This window comes from Cygnus olor, chromosome 15, assembly GCF_009769625.2.
Source record: "Cygnus olor isolate bCygOlo1 chromosome 15, bCygOlo1.pri.v2, whole genome shotgun sequence".
Lineage (NCBI taxonomy): Eukaryota > Metazoa > Chordata > Aves > Anseriformes > Anatidae > Cygnus > Cygnus olor.
In genome coordinates, this window is record NC_049183.1 from 8,994,573 (window position 1) to 9,007,750 (window position 13,178).

A 13,178-nucleotide genomic window follows, 5' to 3' on the forward strand; every position below is an offset into this window, starting at 1 on the left:
TGCACACATCAGAACTTATCTTTGTGGAGACCACTCAGGAGCTCACTTACCACTTTGAGATTAATCCTACAGAACTCAATCCTTGGCCCAACTGAACTCCCAAAGCGTCTTCAGCCTTGGCTTAGGTTCCTATGCCATCATCACCTCAACATTCCCAGCTCAGAGAGAAACCCGGTGATTATCTGATGAGTTACCACAAGACTATGTTAGAAACAAAGCACAGATGACATCAGTAGTCCAAGATATTCCATAAAGTGCAATAAACCCTCAGAATTCAGCCCGGTTCTGTCTCTCAGAGCAGCTGCTCTAGCAAAGCTCTCTCAGTGGCTGCTTAAAAGCAGAGTAAATTCCAGTTGTCACACCATCAGCACAGCCGATTGAATTAGAGGAGCATATTTATGTGCCTAACAAGTTTGAATCTGCAGAAAAACCTGCTGGGAGTGATTTGAAAAGACTAATGAGACTTTTCCCATCACCGGCCTGGTATACTCTCCTTTAAAGGTTTATGAGCATGTCATTTAGTTTCACTACAGCTTTTGCAAAATCATTAATGAACTTGTGAAAACAATTAGAGAGATAAAAGGGCAAGAAATGTGTGTGTTAGCTTGAAACCTATGATAATACAGAGCAAGTGAAGCAGAGAAGAATGCACTGCTTTGAAGGCATCAGACAAGATCCTGATGTTTTATGCCTGTTAAAACTATCATTCCTAGCTTTGCTCCTGCTAATCCTAAGGTGGAAAAATATCTTTGTAGAACACGATCTTGGAGTCTCTGTTGCTTATTAAAACAAGAGGGACAGCAGAACAATCTCGTTAGAGTAAACAGAAGATATGAATGTCAGGCCATATAAAATGCACCTCATTAATATCTGCATCAACTGAACAGCAGAGCCAGGAATGCTGTAAGGACTGGATCTGACTTTGATCTTTGGAAGCTACCTTTGAATAACTCCCAGCCAAATCAAACACACATCGCAGAAGAAAACAGACTGCTGAAAGGGAGAAAAGCCCTAGAATTACAGGGGTCTTTTCTTGCTTTGGGTGCTCATGGGTTATTTTGGCAGGCAGACCCAGCTCACACCACGACCAGTGAATACACTGACATTTTTCCCTTGGAAAGACATTTTCTCCTCCTGTGCTAAAGGGAAGGAGAAAATTACACAAGCAGGAGTGGACATGGAGAAAGTCCATCTCTAACCAGTTCTGCTTTAGAGCAGCACATCCCCACCACACAAGCAACCCCAGCTGTCCAGCAGCACAGATCTCCCGTGGCTTCAGGCACCAGTCTGCCTGTATCACCACTCGAGTGCCAGCCCATCCTCGTGGGGCCGAGGGGTTCCTGGGCAGTGGGGAAAGGGCTTCCTGGTGGGGACCAAGCACAGGACAGAGCAGAGCACGGCCCTGCCACTAGCTCAGCACGGGACTGAGCTGCACAGCAGCTGCCGACCTCCCTCCAGCTATCAAACTGCTTCTCCGCCAGCTCCCAGCTGCTTGGCAGCCCCCAGCATGTCTCTTCCAGCAGAGACAGAGCCTGCTCCTCAGCTCAGAGCCTGGGCTCCACCCTAAAGCATACACCTCTTCGTTTATATCTATCTCCATTAGGAAGGAGACACCAGGCTGCAGTGACAGCAAACGAGAAAGTAATAACTAACTTAACTCCTACCACTTTTCTCCTCTGTACAGCTACTGGGCTCTTAGCCCTGTGCAGCCGGGTGCAACTCGCTGTGCTTCCAACTCAAGTGATTCTCTTCTTTGCTGGTCTGTCTGACCAGTTTTCTGGAGCTCTCAGAAAAACAAGCGCTAACTTACAAAATGGAGACTGAAAACTTCACTTCTTACCTTGGAAGCACTGCAGGTTTGGCCAGCTATGCAGCAAAAATATAGCTAAATATAGGTCAAAAAACAATGGCAGTTCTGGATGATTTGTAGGCTAAGTTTGAACGTGAACTGCAACAGAAACTTGCTGTCTCTGGGAAAGTCTGAAAACAAGTTCCTTCTCTGCACGTTAATGACCTGCAACTGGCAAATGGGATCACGATAGTCTGTCCCATCCCAGCCTGATGAGTTAGGTAATGTCTGGAAAGCACTTGGACCTCAGGAAGGAGAACTTTTTCAGTGCAGTTTCACTTCTTAAGTAACTAAGTCACTTTTAGAAATAGAGCTTGGCTGCCTCAGCCGTGGCATCATTTGTAAGTGGTTTAACCTACGTGCTGGGCTCTCTTCTCCAGTAGCTGCGGATAGTTCCAGTTTGGGCCTAGAGTCCCAAGGCCTGGGACAAATACAGAGAACTCCTGGCTGCGAGTCAACCCATCCTGGAGAAAAAGAAATTTGTACAAGTGGCTCAGAGTCAACATACACAGGGAGGGGAAAAAAAAAAGTAGGATGTGTCTGCCATCCCCTACACCCACACTAACTGGACTAAACAGGATTGGTCCACAGCCCAGAAAAAGTACTGGAAACCTTTGCAACGACTTCAGTGAATTTGAATCCTGCTCAAAAACTCACAGGTTTTGGTGGTATGAAACCCGAGCTGGAGTCTTCTGTCTCTAAGATATGCTTCTAGGAAGAGCTGCATTGTGCCTTTTGCTGCAACAATCGGCATCTTGCACAGACTGCCCTGTGCACAATAGCCGAGACTGCAATCCCTGCTGCCACTCCACAAACCTGTGCACTCCAGTATTTGCTCCACTGTATCAGAATTTGGCCCAGCCCCTGCATCTGGCAGGGAAAAATGCATTTAAGAGTTCTACATAGCAGCCATTCCTCCTTTCCATAACATGCTCCAGTCTTAATTGCCTTGTTTGGATTCTCCTCTCATCCCTCAAACCTTCCTGATGGGAATAAAACACACAGTAGATGACAACTTTCAAGTAATTTTCATGTCACATCTGATAGCTGCTGTAGTAAGGTTATTGATACTGTTATTAATTCTTTCATTTCAATTTTCCCTATACGTTTCTGCCCCCAGCAAACCCTCAATATGAAATTATTTTCTGAACTGTTTCCAGCCTGCTCCTGATGTTGCTCTCAGAACGATCTGAAGACAGATAATACAGCTGTCATTTCTCAAGGCTTCCCTGCCATGCTTTGATAAAACCCATATCGTGGTTTTGATGGTGCCAGATTTTACAAGCCTATTAAGCTGTCTCTGCCAAGCGATGGTTTTCCCTTTACAAGCCCTGGGCTGACACAGAGTTTCCAGGCTCTCCACAATGTTTAACATCCCATCTCCACCCAACTGCCTCCCATTTTCTTTTTTTTTTTTTAATCTGCCTGCCCATTATACCAGCAGATTCAAGTGAGGAAACCAGCATAGCCACAAGGAGCAATTGCCTTATTTGTCCTCAAACAGGATGACGAGGAGAAATATTTGCATTTAAATAGAAAAACATAAACCCTGTTAAAAAAGATATCCCGCATTCTGTTTCTGATTTCTGTGCTTTTTTTTCCTAACAAAGAGATCTCCATTCACCAAAGCATTTAGCACATATTTCAGTCCCTCCTAGATCTGATAAATTAGAAACTAAACACATGCCCAAGCACTTCATGGAAATCCCATCAGCTTTAGTGAGAGTCAACCATGCACAGACAGCAGAGACGTGGCACAGGTGGGAAGAAAGAGCTGTTATTCACTCCAGCACTGTTTGGTACTGTCAGACATTGACTGTTCTGATGTACAGAACAGGTCTCACGGGTGACATCTGCCCTTCTGCAGCCCTCCCAGATTTTGCTCACGTGGGTCACTGCACAGGGGAGCAGACACATTAAATTAATCTTGAATTAAACACTGACTCCCCATAACGTTGCCCACTTTGAGTTTTCAAGGGTTCATCAATTCTTGTGGTAAGTAGCCAAATAACAGAGTTCAGAGAAGGAAATATTCATCATAAACAGAGATGGCTCTTCTGGACAGCAGCACAGCCTGCCCACAGCAGATGGTTGCTTTGAATCACAGTCACTGGCTTCTCTGCAACTGCCTATAAAAGCTCATACACCTCAAACAAGCCATCTCGGTGGTACCCTAATGCCTCCACAGCGGGCACCAGACCCAGCTTCCCCTCTACATCCCCATCCTTCTCTTGATACGCAGCAGAATCCCAACAAAGTGAGTGGGAGCAGTTCCTCTTTCTCCACCCTGCTGAAACCCAGCCAAGCCTGAAGAAAGCTGGTTAGGAATTTTCTAACGTTGACAAATGTCAATTAAGTTGCAAGCAAACTGTTTTGAAATGGGGTCGCAGGGAGATCTCTCTCATTTCCATGAGCACTAGTAACACGCAGACAACTGACCTGGCAGAAGGCAGCAGCTTGGCAGGCTGTGCCGATGCCCATGAGTCTCACGGAGCCCCACAGCCCCAGCTGCACCGGGTCGCCGCACTGCGTTGCTGCAAGGCAGCATGTTCAGGAACCAAAAAGATGCGGCTGGATTTACAAGACAAAAAATGATGCAGACGAGAAAGCAATGATCATGGAAAATAATTCTCACTTAATCTCTCCGCAGTGCTGATGCTGGTCTTGCACAGCTGAAGTGTTGGGCAGCATGAGGGTCACCTCGATTTTGTATGGAGACCTGAGAAGTCCCCAGGAGAACTGCATCCAGACCAGAAAGTCAACTTTCAGAGAATGAGAAGACACAGAAATGAGCTTAAACAAAAGCCAGAAGAAAAACAGGACCTGGAGAACAATTCCCGCTGAGACAGACATAAGGAATTTAATGTGTCTGAGCAAAACAAAGGGACAACTCAATTGATGCTCACACGTACTTGCGCACAAAAAAGATAGCCAGTAGTAATCCTCATCAAAATAGGACCCAATGAGCAGAAACTGAAGTCAAACACATTTAAGCTTTGAAATAAAAGCTTGTTCCCCAGCAGTGAGAGTAATTAAACCATTGGAATAGCTTCCCTGGGGAAGTGGCAGACTCCCCCACTGGGAAGTGTATCACTGCTGGGTGATATACTTTAATCTGCTTCATCTGTCCCCGCAGACCCGCGCATGCCAGGCAGACATATTGCAGTGGTCCCCTCCCACTCAGCCTGCCTCAGGGCTAAAGGCCCTTGGCTTACATCTGTCCTGCTGGGAACCAAGAGCATGACGCCAAGGAGCTCCTTCCCAAGCCAGGGCTTGGCTCTGGCTCTCCTGGCAGGGTCTGTGGAAACCCAGGGACCTCCAGACCGTGCCAGGCTCAGAGCTCCTAAGCTCTCAGCTAACTCCCAGAGCAGCAGTTTCCATCCCCGAACAGGGAGCCTTGGTGCAGGTATCCAACAGCTCCACTGCACTGCAAAGCACTCCAGTTCTTCCCCTCTCCTAGGGAGTGTTGAGCTGTTCACTTCACATTCAGAAACAGAACCTGTTTATTTCACCATATTCTAGTCGAAAGACCTCTAAGACAGCCCGTTGCTGAGAGGCTCTCTGCTCCCAGCCAGGCAGCCTGTGAGCAGAGCTCACCTGCAATGCTGCCTGACGAGGTCCCTCCAGCTCTGCAACCACAGAGCCCAGAGCTCCGAACTGGCAAGAGCAGAGAACAGACTGGAACAGCCATCTGCACCATCTATCACCAGGCCACAGATCATCCCAGACCAGTGTCACAAAACGGGCTTGGTTTTCCTCAACACTTTGCACTGTGACTGGAAGCACGCTTCCCAACCAAACACGTGGGGCACCAGACCAGAAACCCATAGCATGAGTAGCAGGACCAGTGTGCCTTCAATGCAAGGGTCAGGAAACAGTTCTCTTTGAATTCTTCCCTCCCAAGCTTTCCAGACCTGGAAGGGGGCAGTTCAGCAGCCAGGCAACACTGCTCATTCACCTGCCTTCCATTCATTATATGTTTCCAACCAAGAGACTTTGCTGCAACCTGATAAGCACCTGAACCCCATTTGCACTTGCCTCCACATTGCTGACTCCCCAGTAACCACCTTAAGATGGCGAGAACACCAAGTTAAGTGGCAGTCATTTTCCAGCACAGAGAGATGAGGTCAGTATCTGCCCAGTCTACCTTAGGTTTTCCAGCGCAAGCATGAGCCATTTCTTTTTATGCATTGCAGGCGCCTTTCAAGCATACAGTAGGTTGTTTTCTAACGAGCCGGAACATCTTGCTTGATGAGATCTCTGTTCAAATTGTTATTTTCCTCCAGCTGGGTCAGGGCTTTCTGGCTTTGGCACAAGAGAAGCACACACATTTTCTGAGATTTATGTATTGTAAAGACTCAAGTGTCCACACTGGCAGAAGCGGGGCTCAGACATCCACCCTGCTCCAACAGGTTGCTTCCCCTTCCTGCTAAACACTGCCTACAAGGGGACATTTCCCCTCCCTCCACCCTGATCCCACCAGTCTCAGGGGAGCACTCACGGTCCTTGCACTTGACTACACATGCAATTGTCCTGTTGCACCCACCAGGCAACGTGACGGAAATACAGCATCATAAAAAGAGGAGGAGCAACGCACGCGTGAGGTGCACGGTACAAACGTTGCTCCCAAGAGCAACGCAGCAGTGCAGCAAGGCTGCAAGCGTCAGTGCCAGATGAGTTCACCTGTCACGACTGATGGAGCCCTTTCAGCACTTGGCCAACATGCAGTTATTTGCTTTTATAACATCCCCTGTTTGATGAGAAACCTACCCACGCTGCTGCTTCAAAAAAAGAGATGTTTCACAAATAGCCACACAGGGCTTTTATCTTCAAAGGCAATTCCCAGCGAGGCCACCGTTTCCACTCCAGTACTCCCCCTCCACTGCCACCAGGTGTCCACCCTCCCCAGCATGCAAGGAGCAGCAGATGTGTGGCAGACCACATTGCACAATCTGTTAGATCAGGGCTAGAAAAACAATAATAATCCTGCCTGAACTCATGAATAAACAGACTGGTTTAATTATGGGTATGCTCTGACAAAGAATTTCCCATTTAAGCCTTTCACAGCACTCTCTCAAAAATACACAAGGACCTCAAGAATATCAACATGTGTATCCTCACATTACCCTGATGGGTGAAGCAAAATCCCTTTTACAGAGGAGAACCTGAAGTAGTATTTTTGTGTGTTTTGACTAAAGAAGTCTGAGGCCTATGATTATCTACCAGCCCGCTGAGGTCACAGCAAGAGCCTGATGGTGGAGAGCTGGGCTTTCCATCCCAGGTAGGCAGCACATTGCACTCATGTGCCATATACTGCCCAAAATGCCATGGTGCTTTATTAAGTTCCGTGCTGTAGTGCTTGATTTATCAGTGGAAAAAAAAAAAGAATAGAGGCAATTCCTACCTCTTTCCATTCTCCTGGCCTGCCCTCAGACTATCCTGTACCTAGAATGCAGAACACAAAAGCTATCATGTCTTTCCTAGCCATGTTCCTTAAAGCCACCCAGTGTGCCGACTCTGTGTGGTGTTACAAGTTCCTGCAGACACGCAGCACCAAGATTACTGGATACATCCCTTGGTTTACTTGGTAAAGGCTTAAGGTCAGACATCTCTACAAGCCTGTCGCACTGAACCGTAGGAAGACTTCTGTCCCTTCAGACACGGAGAAGTGTGAGAAGACAGCAGAGCAATCATCACCTGATGGATTTAATTTTTACTCACACTGCAATTCCTGCTCTCTGCTGCAGGTAGCCCATACATAGAAGAAAAAATGCCAGCCAAAAACTGAGTATCTAGGGAAGGAGATAGAACCATCACTACCCAAAATGCCCCAGATAACGCCACAGGGAAGGTGCAGCCCCACAGAGACAGTTAGTGCCTGGGTGTGCACAGAGTAAAGCAGTGCCTTACACACCAAGGATTCAGTCACCCCTCACTCTGACTTTACTGAGGTGTACAGATGCCATAGGAATGGAGAAATGGGAATTTGGGTTTACTTGAAAGTCAAAGGTCAAGTAGACAGTCAAGTGTAAGCCAGAGTAGCGCTTCAGCTGGCATTTAGGGGCTGGGTGCATGGGCTCTCACCCATACATCAGAGCACCAAGAGCAAAGAGAGGGACAAATGTGCTCCCTGCACCTTGTGTTTCTGGTCAGACATTATTTTGTGGCCACTGCCACCTCGTGGCACTGTCACCAACAGAGGGGACCAGAAGCGAAGTAGGGACTCCTTCACCCCCATTACAACTTAAAACAAAGAAGCTCTCTGGACTTCACAAGAGCACAGAAGCAAGAAGAGACTGGGCTTGAGCGTTTTTACCTGGCTGAAATACCCTTGCAAAACATTGTCTGCCTAATTCCAGGCCTGTTAATTCAGCCCGGGGCTTTGAAGCCCATCCCAGTCAACACAGGTTCTGCTGCATGCAAAACAAACTTGGAACTAAAACATTTTGTGTGTGTCAGATTTTATTTTATTTTTTTAAAGAAACTGTAACATTTAAGAGAAGAATATGGCCTGGATATATTTGAAGTTTTCTGTTCTGGCAGATGGCTGAGAAGAAGCAATGCTCCTATCACCACAAAAGTTGTCTGGGGTTTACTGGACAGTACTTCCCTACAGGTAAAGTGTGATTTGCTTTATTCCTGCTGCCTCTTGCTATCTGAGAAGCTTGTCCAACAAATTTCCATTCATTACTGCTGCTCACTAACAGATTGGTTTCTTTAGATCCAACACCAACAGCCCAGGCTCAGTGATCCAGACATCCCGGGTTCAATGTGCACCCACAGCCTCCTCTGAAGGCCGACATTTAACACCTCCAAACTGTTGCTACACCCTGTTTGCACACAAAGTCAAGGACAGACTCTGCCCATGTCACCAACAAGGACCTACTGTGAGGCTACGTTACTTTCATCGTGAAGGCAGGCTCTGGTTCTCCCTGCAGATTGACACTCAGATGTCCTCAAGGCCTTCCAGCTGGAAGTCCTGTTTACCAGAGAGGTAGCCTACTACCACTAATGAGTCTTCCAGGGCAACTTGATCACCAACCACCGTTACAACATGAACTTCTGAGGACTACCTTTAACAGCAGGTCTTAAAATTCAATGCCTAGTGCCATTTGTGCATGCTTTCCATTATTATGTTCTTAAAGAACACTGTGCACATAAGCAGAGCGAGGCCTAAATCAATGTACACAATCAAACCACACATGAAATTGTAAGAAATGTCTCCTTGAAAGTGACTTTCTTCCTTATAGGGGAAAGAGAAAAGCTGAGGTTATATTCTTAACAATCCTGAGCTTCCCTTCACCATAGCTGAACGACCACTTGACACCATTTGAAAAGATCTGATGCAGAGCCCTTGTTTTCATTGCCTGCACACAGTCCTTTGGAGAAGGATCACCATGGGTTAGTCTAGGCAGCGCAGCAGCAGAAAACATTTCCACCCGGGACACAAAACCTTCCCCAAACTTCCCCTCTGCAACTTCAAAACACTAGCAAAGGTGGTGTAAAAATTTGTGTGAAACATGCAAGCTATACCTTTAAAGATGAAATATCTGCTTTCAGGTGCCAGACAGCAGACAGACCTATTTCTTACTCCACCAGGTTATATTACAAGCAGATCTGGGAGTACATGCACTGAGCAAGCACCCCGCATGCACATAGCCTTAATTATAACTTCAAACTGCCTTATCCCGACCCTTCTGCAGAAGTGTGTTAGCAGGAACCCTTCTTCTCTCTGCTGTGTGACCTCTGCCTATTGTCTGTAGTGATATTTACAGTTGCTTTTGTTTCCCCTGCTCTGTAGGCTGGTTCCCAGAGCCTTTTCATACTTGGAATGTGTCAAGTAAATAGAAACACTGACAGGGAGACTAATTTAAGCATCAAGGAACCAAACTACCATTAAAACACTAACATGCACAGGAACACATTCTAATATGCTAAGGAATAATAGCCAATCTGAAAAACAATAGGTAATTTTCTTCTGCCTCCTGCTCTTTTTATGGTTCATACTACCTGCCATAAGTAGCGATTACAGAGCCCATAACTCGGCATCGAGGAGAGGAGGCGGGGAGCCCAGCATACACTACAAAACATTCACCCTCAAACTCTGCCCATCAAAGGGAATTTAATCTCCAGATGTCTACCATTTAAGAAATATCAAGCAAAATGGTGAGAATAGACTGCAAAATGCCTTTTTTTTGCCATTATACTCACTACTGAGGGAAAACATTTTTGATGGGGTGACCTTTGCATTGAGCTATGTTCATACTGAAATGCATTTTGCAGACCATGAAAAAAGCAGCTCCTTTTGACAGCTGAACTCAATACGTAGGAACTATTTAAGAGAAGCTGCTTTACAAACAGCAGGCGGCAGATGACAATTAGTTTTATTCTTCTATTATGGTACTGATAGGAAAAAAATTATCTCCATTAGTCACAGTTTGCTTGATACTACAACAAAGAGAGACCAGGCTCTCCCTGTCTTCTTTCCCTTATTTTATTTTCTGTGTCTGCCTGCATCGCCTTATTTCCATCCTACGCATACACTCACATTTACTCTTCTGTCTGTTCCCAATTTTGTCTCCCCTGGGTTTAATTCAGCCCTAAATATGTTGCATATTGAAATATGTTAAATGCAAACCCTAAACTATAGCAGAGCTTTGCATTAGCCTTCAAAGACCAAAGCTGAATCCATACAAGAATCCATTCACAAAGCTGAATCCACAGAAGACAAGGACTGAGAAGAAGGAAAGCAGCACAGAACAAGCCCTTTTACAAGATTATTTTCTTTCAAACCCTCACCTTTTACCTCATGGTGGTGACTCCAGCAGCTGCGGGAAGGCAGGGGCCATGCCAGGACCCACACCAGAACCACTACTTCCCTGCAGGGAAACCAGTTTTGCTGTTCCTGCTTAGAGCTAGAAGTTTTGGGGCAAACCAGCACTTGTGGCTGTACACAGGGAACACACAAATGACCAAGCCCACCAGAATGCCTCAGAAGAAGCACTGGGACACCCCAGCACACCTCCTGTCACACCCAGGTCTGCCACCATTACATGCCCCTCCCTCTCACAGCCACCCCAGCCCCACAGGGAGAAGGACCCCTCACTCACCCATCCTCACAGCTAGAGATGGTAACAGTCAGCAGCTGCCTTCCATGTCATCCTCACCAGCTCGCCAGGAGGAGCCAGGCCCAACGCAGCACAGCTGTGAGGGGCCTGCACTGGGGCAGGGCCGGCAGCCATGTTAGGTGGCGTCCCTCAGCTGTGGTGCCCTCCTTGGTACAGCCCAGTCAGGCCGCTGGGGCTGGTGGAAGCACTCATCTATTTACTGCCAAACACTGGGATATTTAATTCCTTCAAAATACCCTCCAGAAATGCATCTTCCTCCAGCTGGTTAACAGCTTCTCACTGATGGCCCAGTGTGTGAGGAGAAAAGCACATGGCTGTTTCGGTAGTGGCAGTGTGGCTCTTAAAGAGCTCTTAAAGCTCGGCTTCTATGTAAACGTGTTTCAGCAGGCACAAAATCATGAAAGGCCAAGTCTGGTGGTGATTGCTGAGACAAAAGAGGGAGAAATGGGACACTGGAGTGCTTTTGGAAGTAGAGCTGCAAGAGCATAGGGTATCAATGCAATGTTTGCTGGCACTTGTGCTGTATATATGACAAGGGCCCATTTTCTTCCCTTGCTCATCATGTTACCGAAAATGACAGCCAACTGCTTTTGGAAATAAAAAGAAACACAGACAGACTTTGCACCCACTTCTGAGTGCCATTTGGGGAAGCACATGCATCTGGTACCTCTCTGAAAACCCAAAAGGTGAGGACAGGGCACCAGGACTGCAGGTTAGCAAAGAGGGAGAACCCCAAATGCGCAAAGGCAGCCCAGCACCGCCAGTCTGGTCCCTCTGCACGAGGCTGAGGAGGGCCAGGAGGGCAGCAGTCCTTGTCTGTGGAGAAAAACAAACGTGGGTGTTACTTAGCCTCTGAAAGGCCCGGCTTTGGAAGCAGCAGCTCCTACACAGGAATCCCCAAAACCCCACTATTACCTTGGTCTGCCCCAGCTGCCACCCAGCATGAACATCAGAGGCGGGAGCAGACATGGATCTAGAAATGCCTCACCAGTGCTTGTCTTCCCATCTCCTCCCTGTCATTCCCAAGCTAGACAAAAGGATTAACCCCACCAGCATGGATGCTACTTGGAGCTGGTGTCCTCACTAGTATTCAGTAAACCAGGAAAAGCTACAGCACACACTTGCGCTTGTTGTAGGTGTTTTGTTTCACAATTTTTCTTTCTTGTTCATCTAAGTGTATAGTAAGTTTCTTCAGCGATAAGCTGAATTTGAGAAGAAAGCTTTTTCAGTCTCAGGCTGGTCTGAGTATGCAGCATCATTTTGCTACAGAAGGAACTAATTTCACTGCACCATTTGCAGAAAAGTGATCATTTTCCTCAGCTTGTCAGACACCTCATAAGAGTGATGGAGCAGAGGCCACAAAGGTGGCAGAAGAGCATTCAGTGTGGTCTAGGGCCTGAGAGTGCTGTGTGAGACACCAGACAGTGACCCACAAAGACAAAGAGATTTACAGAACCCATTCTCATCCAGGCAAGCGTGTAAATGAAAGGGCAAACAAAACTAATAAAAATATATATCTTATAAAGAAGTTATTTGGCCATAAATGAACACCAGGGTGGCAACATCAGGCATGACAGTTCCCAGATATGTTTTTTCCTGAAGGTCAGGCAGCCCTTTGACTAATAAAATTTGAGAAGCATGCCTATAAAGTCTATTCCTGCCTCTGTTCTCTGCCTGCAGAGAGAATATATGTGCATGAGCCTGTATTTCAGATAGCTGTGGCCAAGTATAACTCAAAAGATCTTCCCTGATAAAAATATCCTTTGTTGCATGGCAGCTCCCAAACAATGATTTTGGTAGAAAATAGGCACAGTCACATGAAAAGCTACACACAGGATCCAAAAGGCAACAAATAAAAGTATGTGAATTCAGGCTGTTCTTTAAACATTTTAATATCAGCTGAAGCACTGAAAATGTGATCAGCATATAGTTAGGAGACACTTCTTTGCATCTAAAAATACCAGGCCAGCTCCGGAAGAGAGCAGTCATCAGCAGACAGGAAAGTTACATAGCCTTTGTCTGCCATTGTCTATGAGAAGCGAAAGGGCCCCAGGTGCTTTCTTGGTGTTGTGGGAAATAGCACATAGTTTATCAAGCAGGTTGATTTTTATGACAACTACTGTAACAAATCCATCAGGGTAATCCTGAAAGAACCACAAGACACAGGTATTCATGCTATACATTGGCCTCCTTTGACAAAA

The 13,178-nt window shown here is 46.5% G+C and overlaps 1 long non-coding RNA gene across 2 annotated transcripts in view; it reads right to left on the reverse strand.

Moving 5' to 3' along the window:
* LOC121078487 overlaps nucleotides 1–11,155 on the reverse strand; it is a 157,248-nt gene extending 146,093 nt beyond the window's left edge. Inside the window, exon 1 of one of the 2 annotated variants that reach the window (XR_005824601.1) lies at nucleotides 10,960–11,155. This is a non-coding gene — a long non-coding RNA (uncharacterized LOC121078487). Of the gene's footprint in view, nucleotides 1–10,648; nucleotides 10,931–10,959 lie in introns of those variants that run through there. The other variant, XR_005824594.1, reaches the window with a different exon arrangement.
* Nucleotides 11,156–13,178: the final 2,023 nt, after the last annotated feature.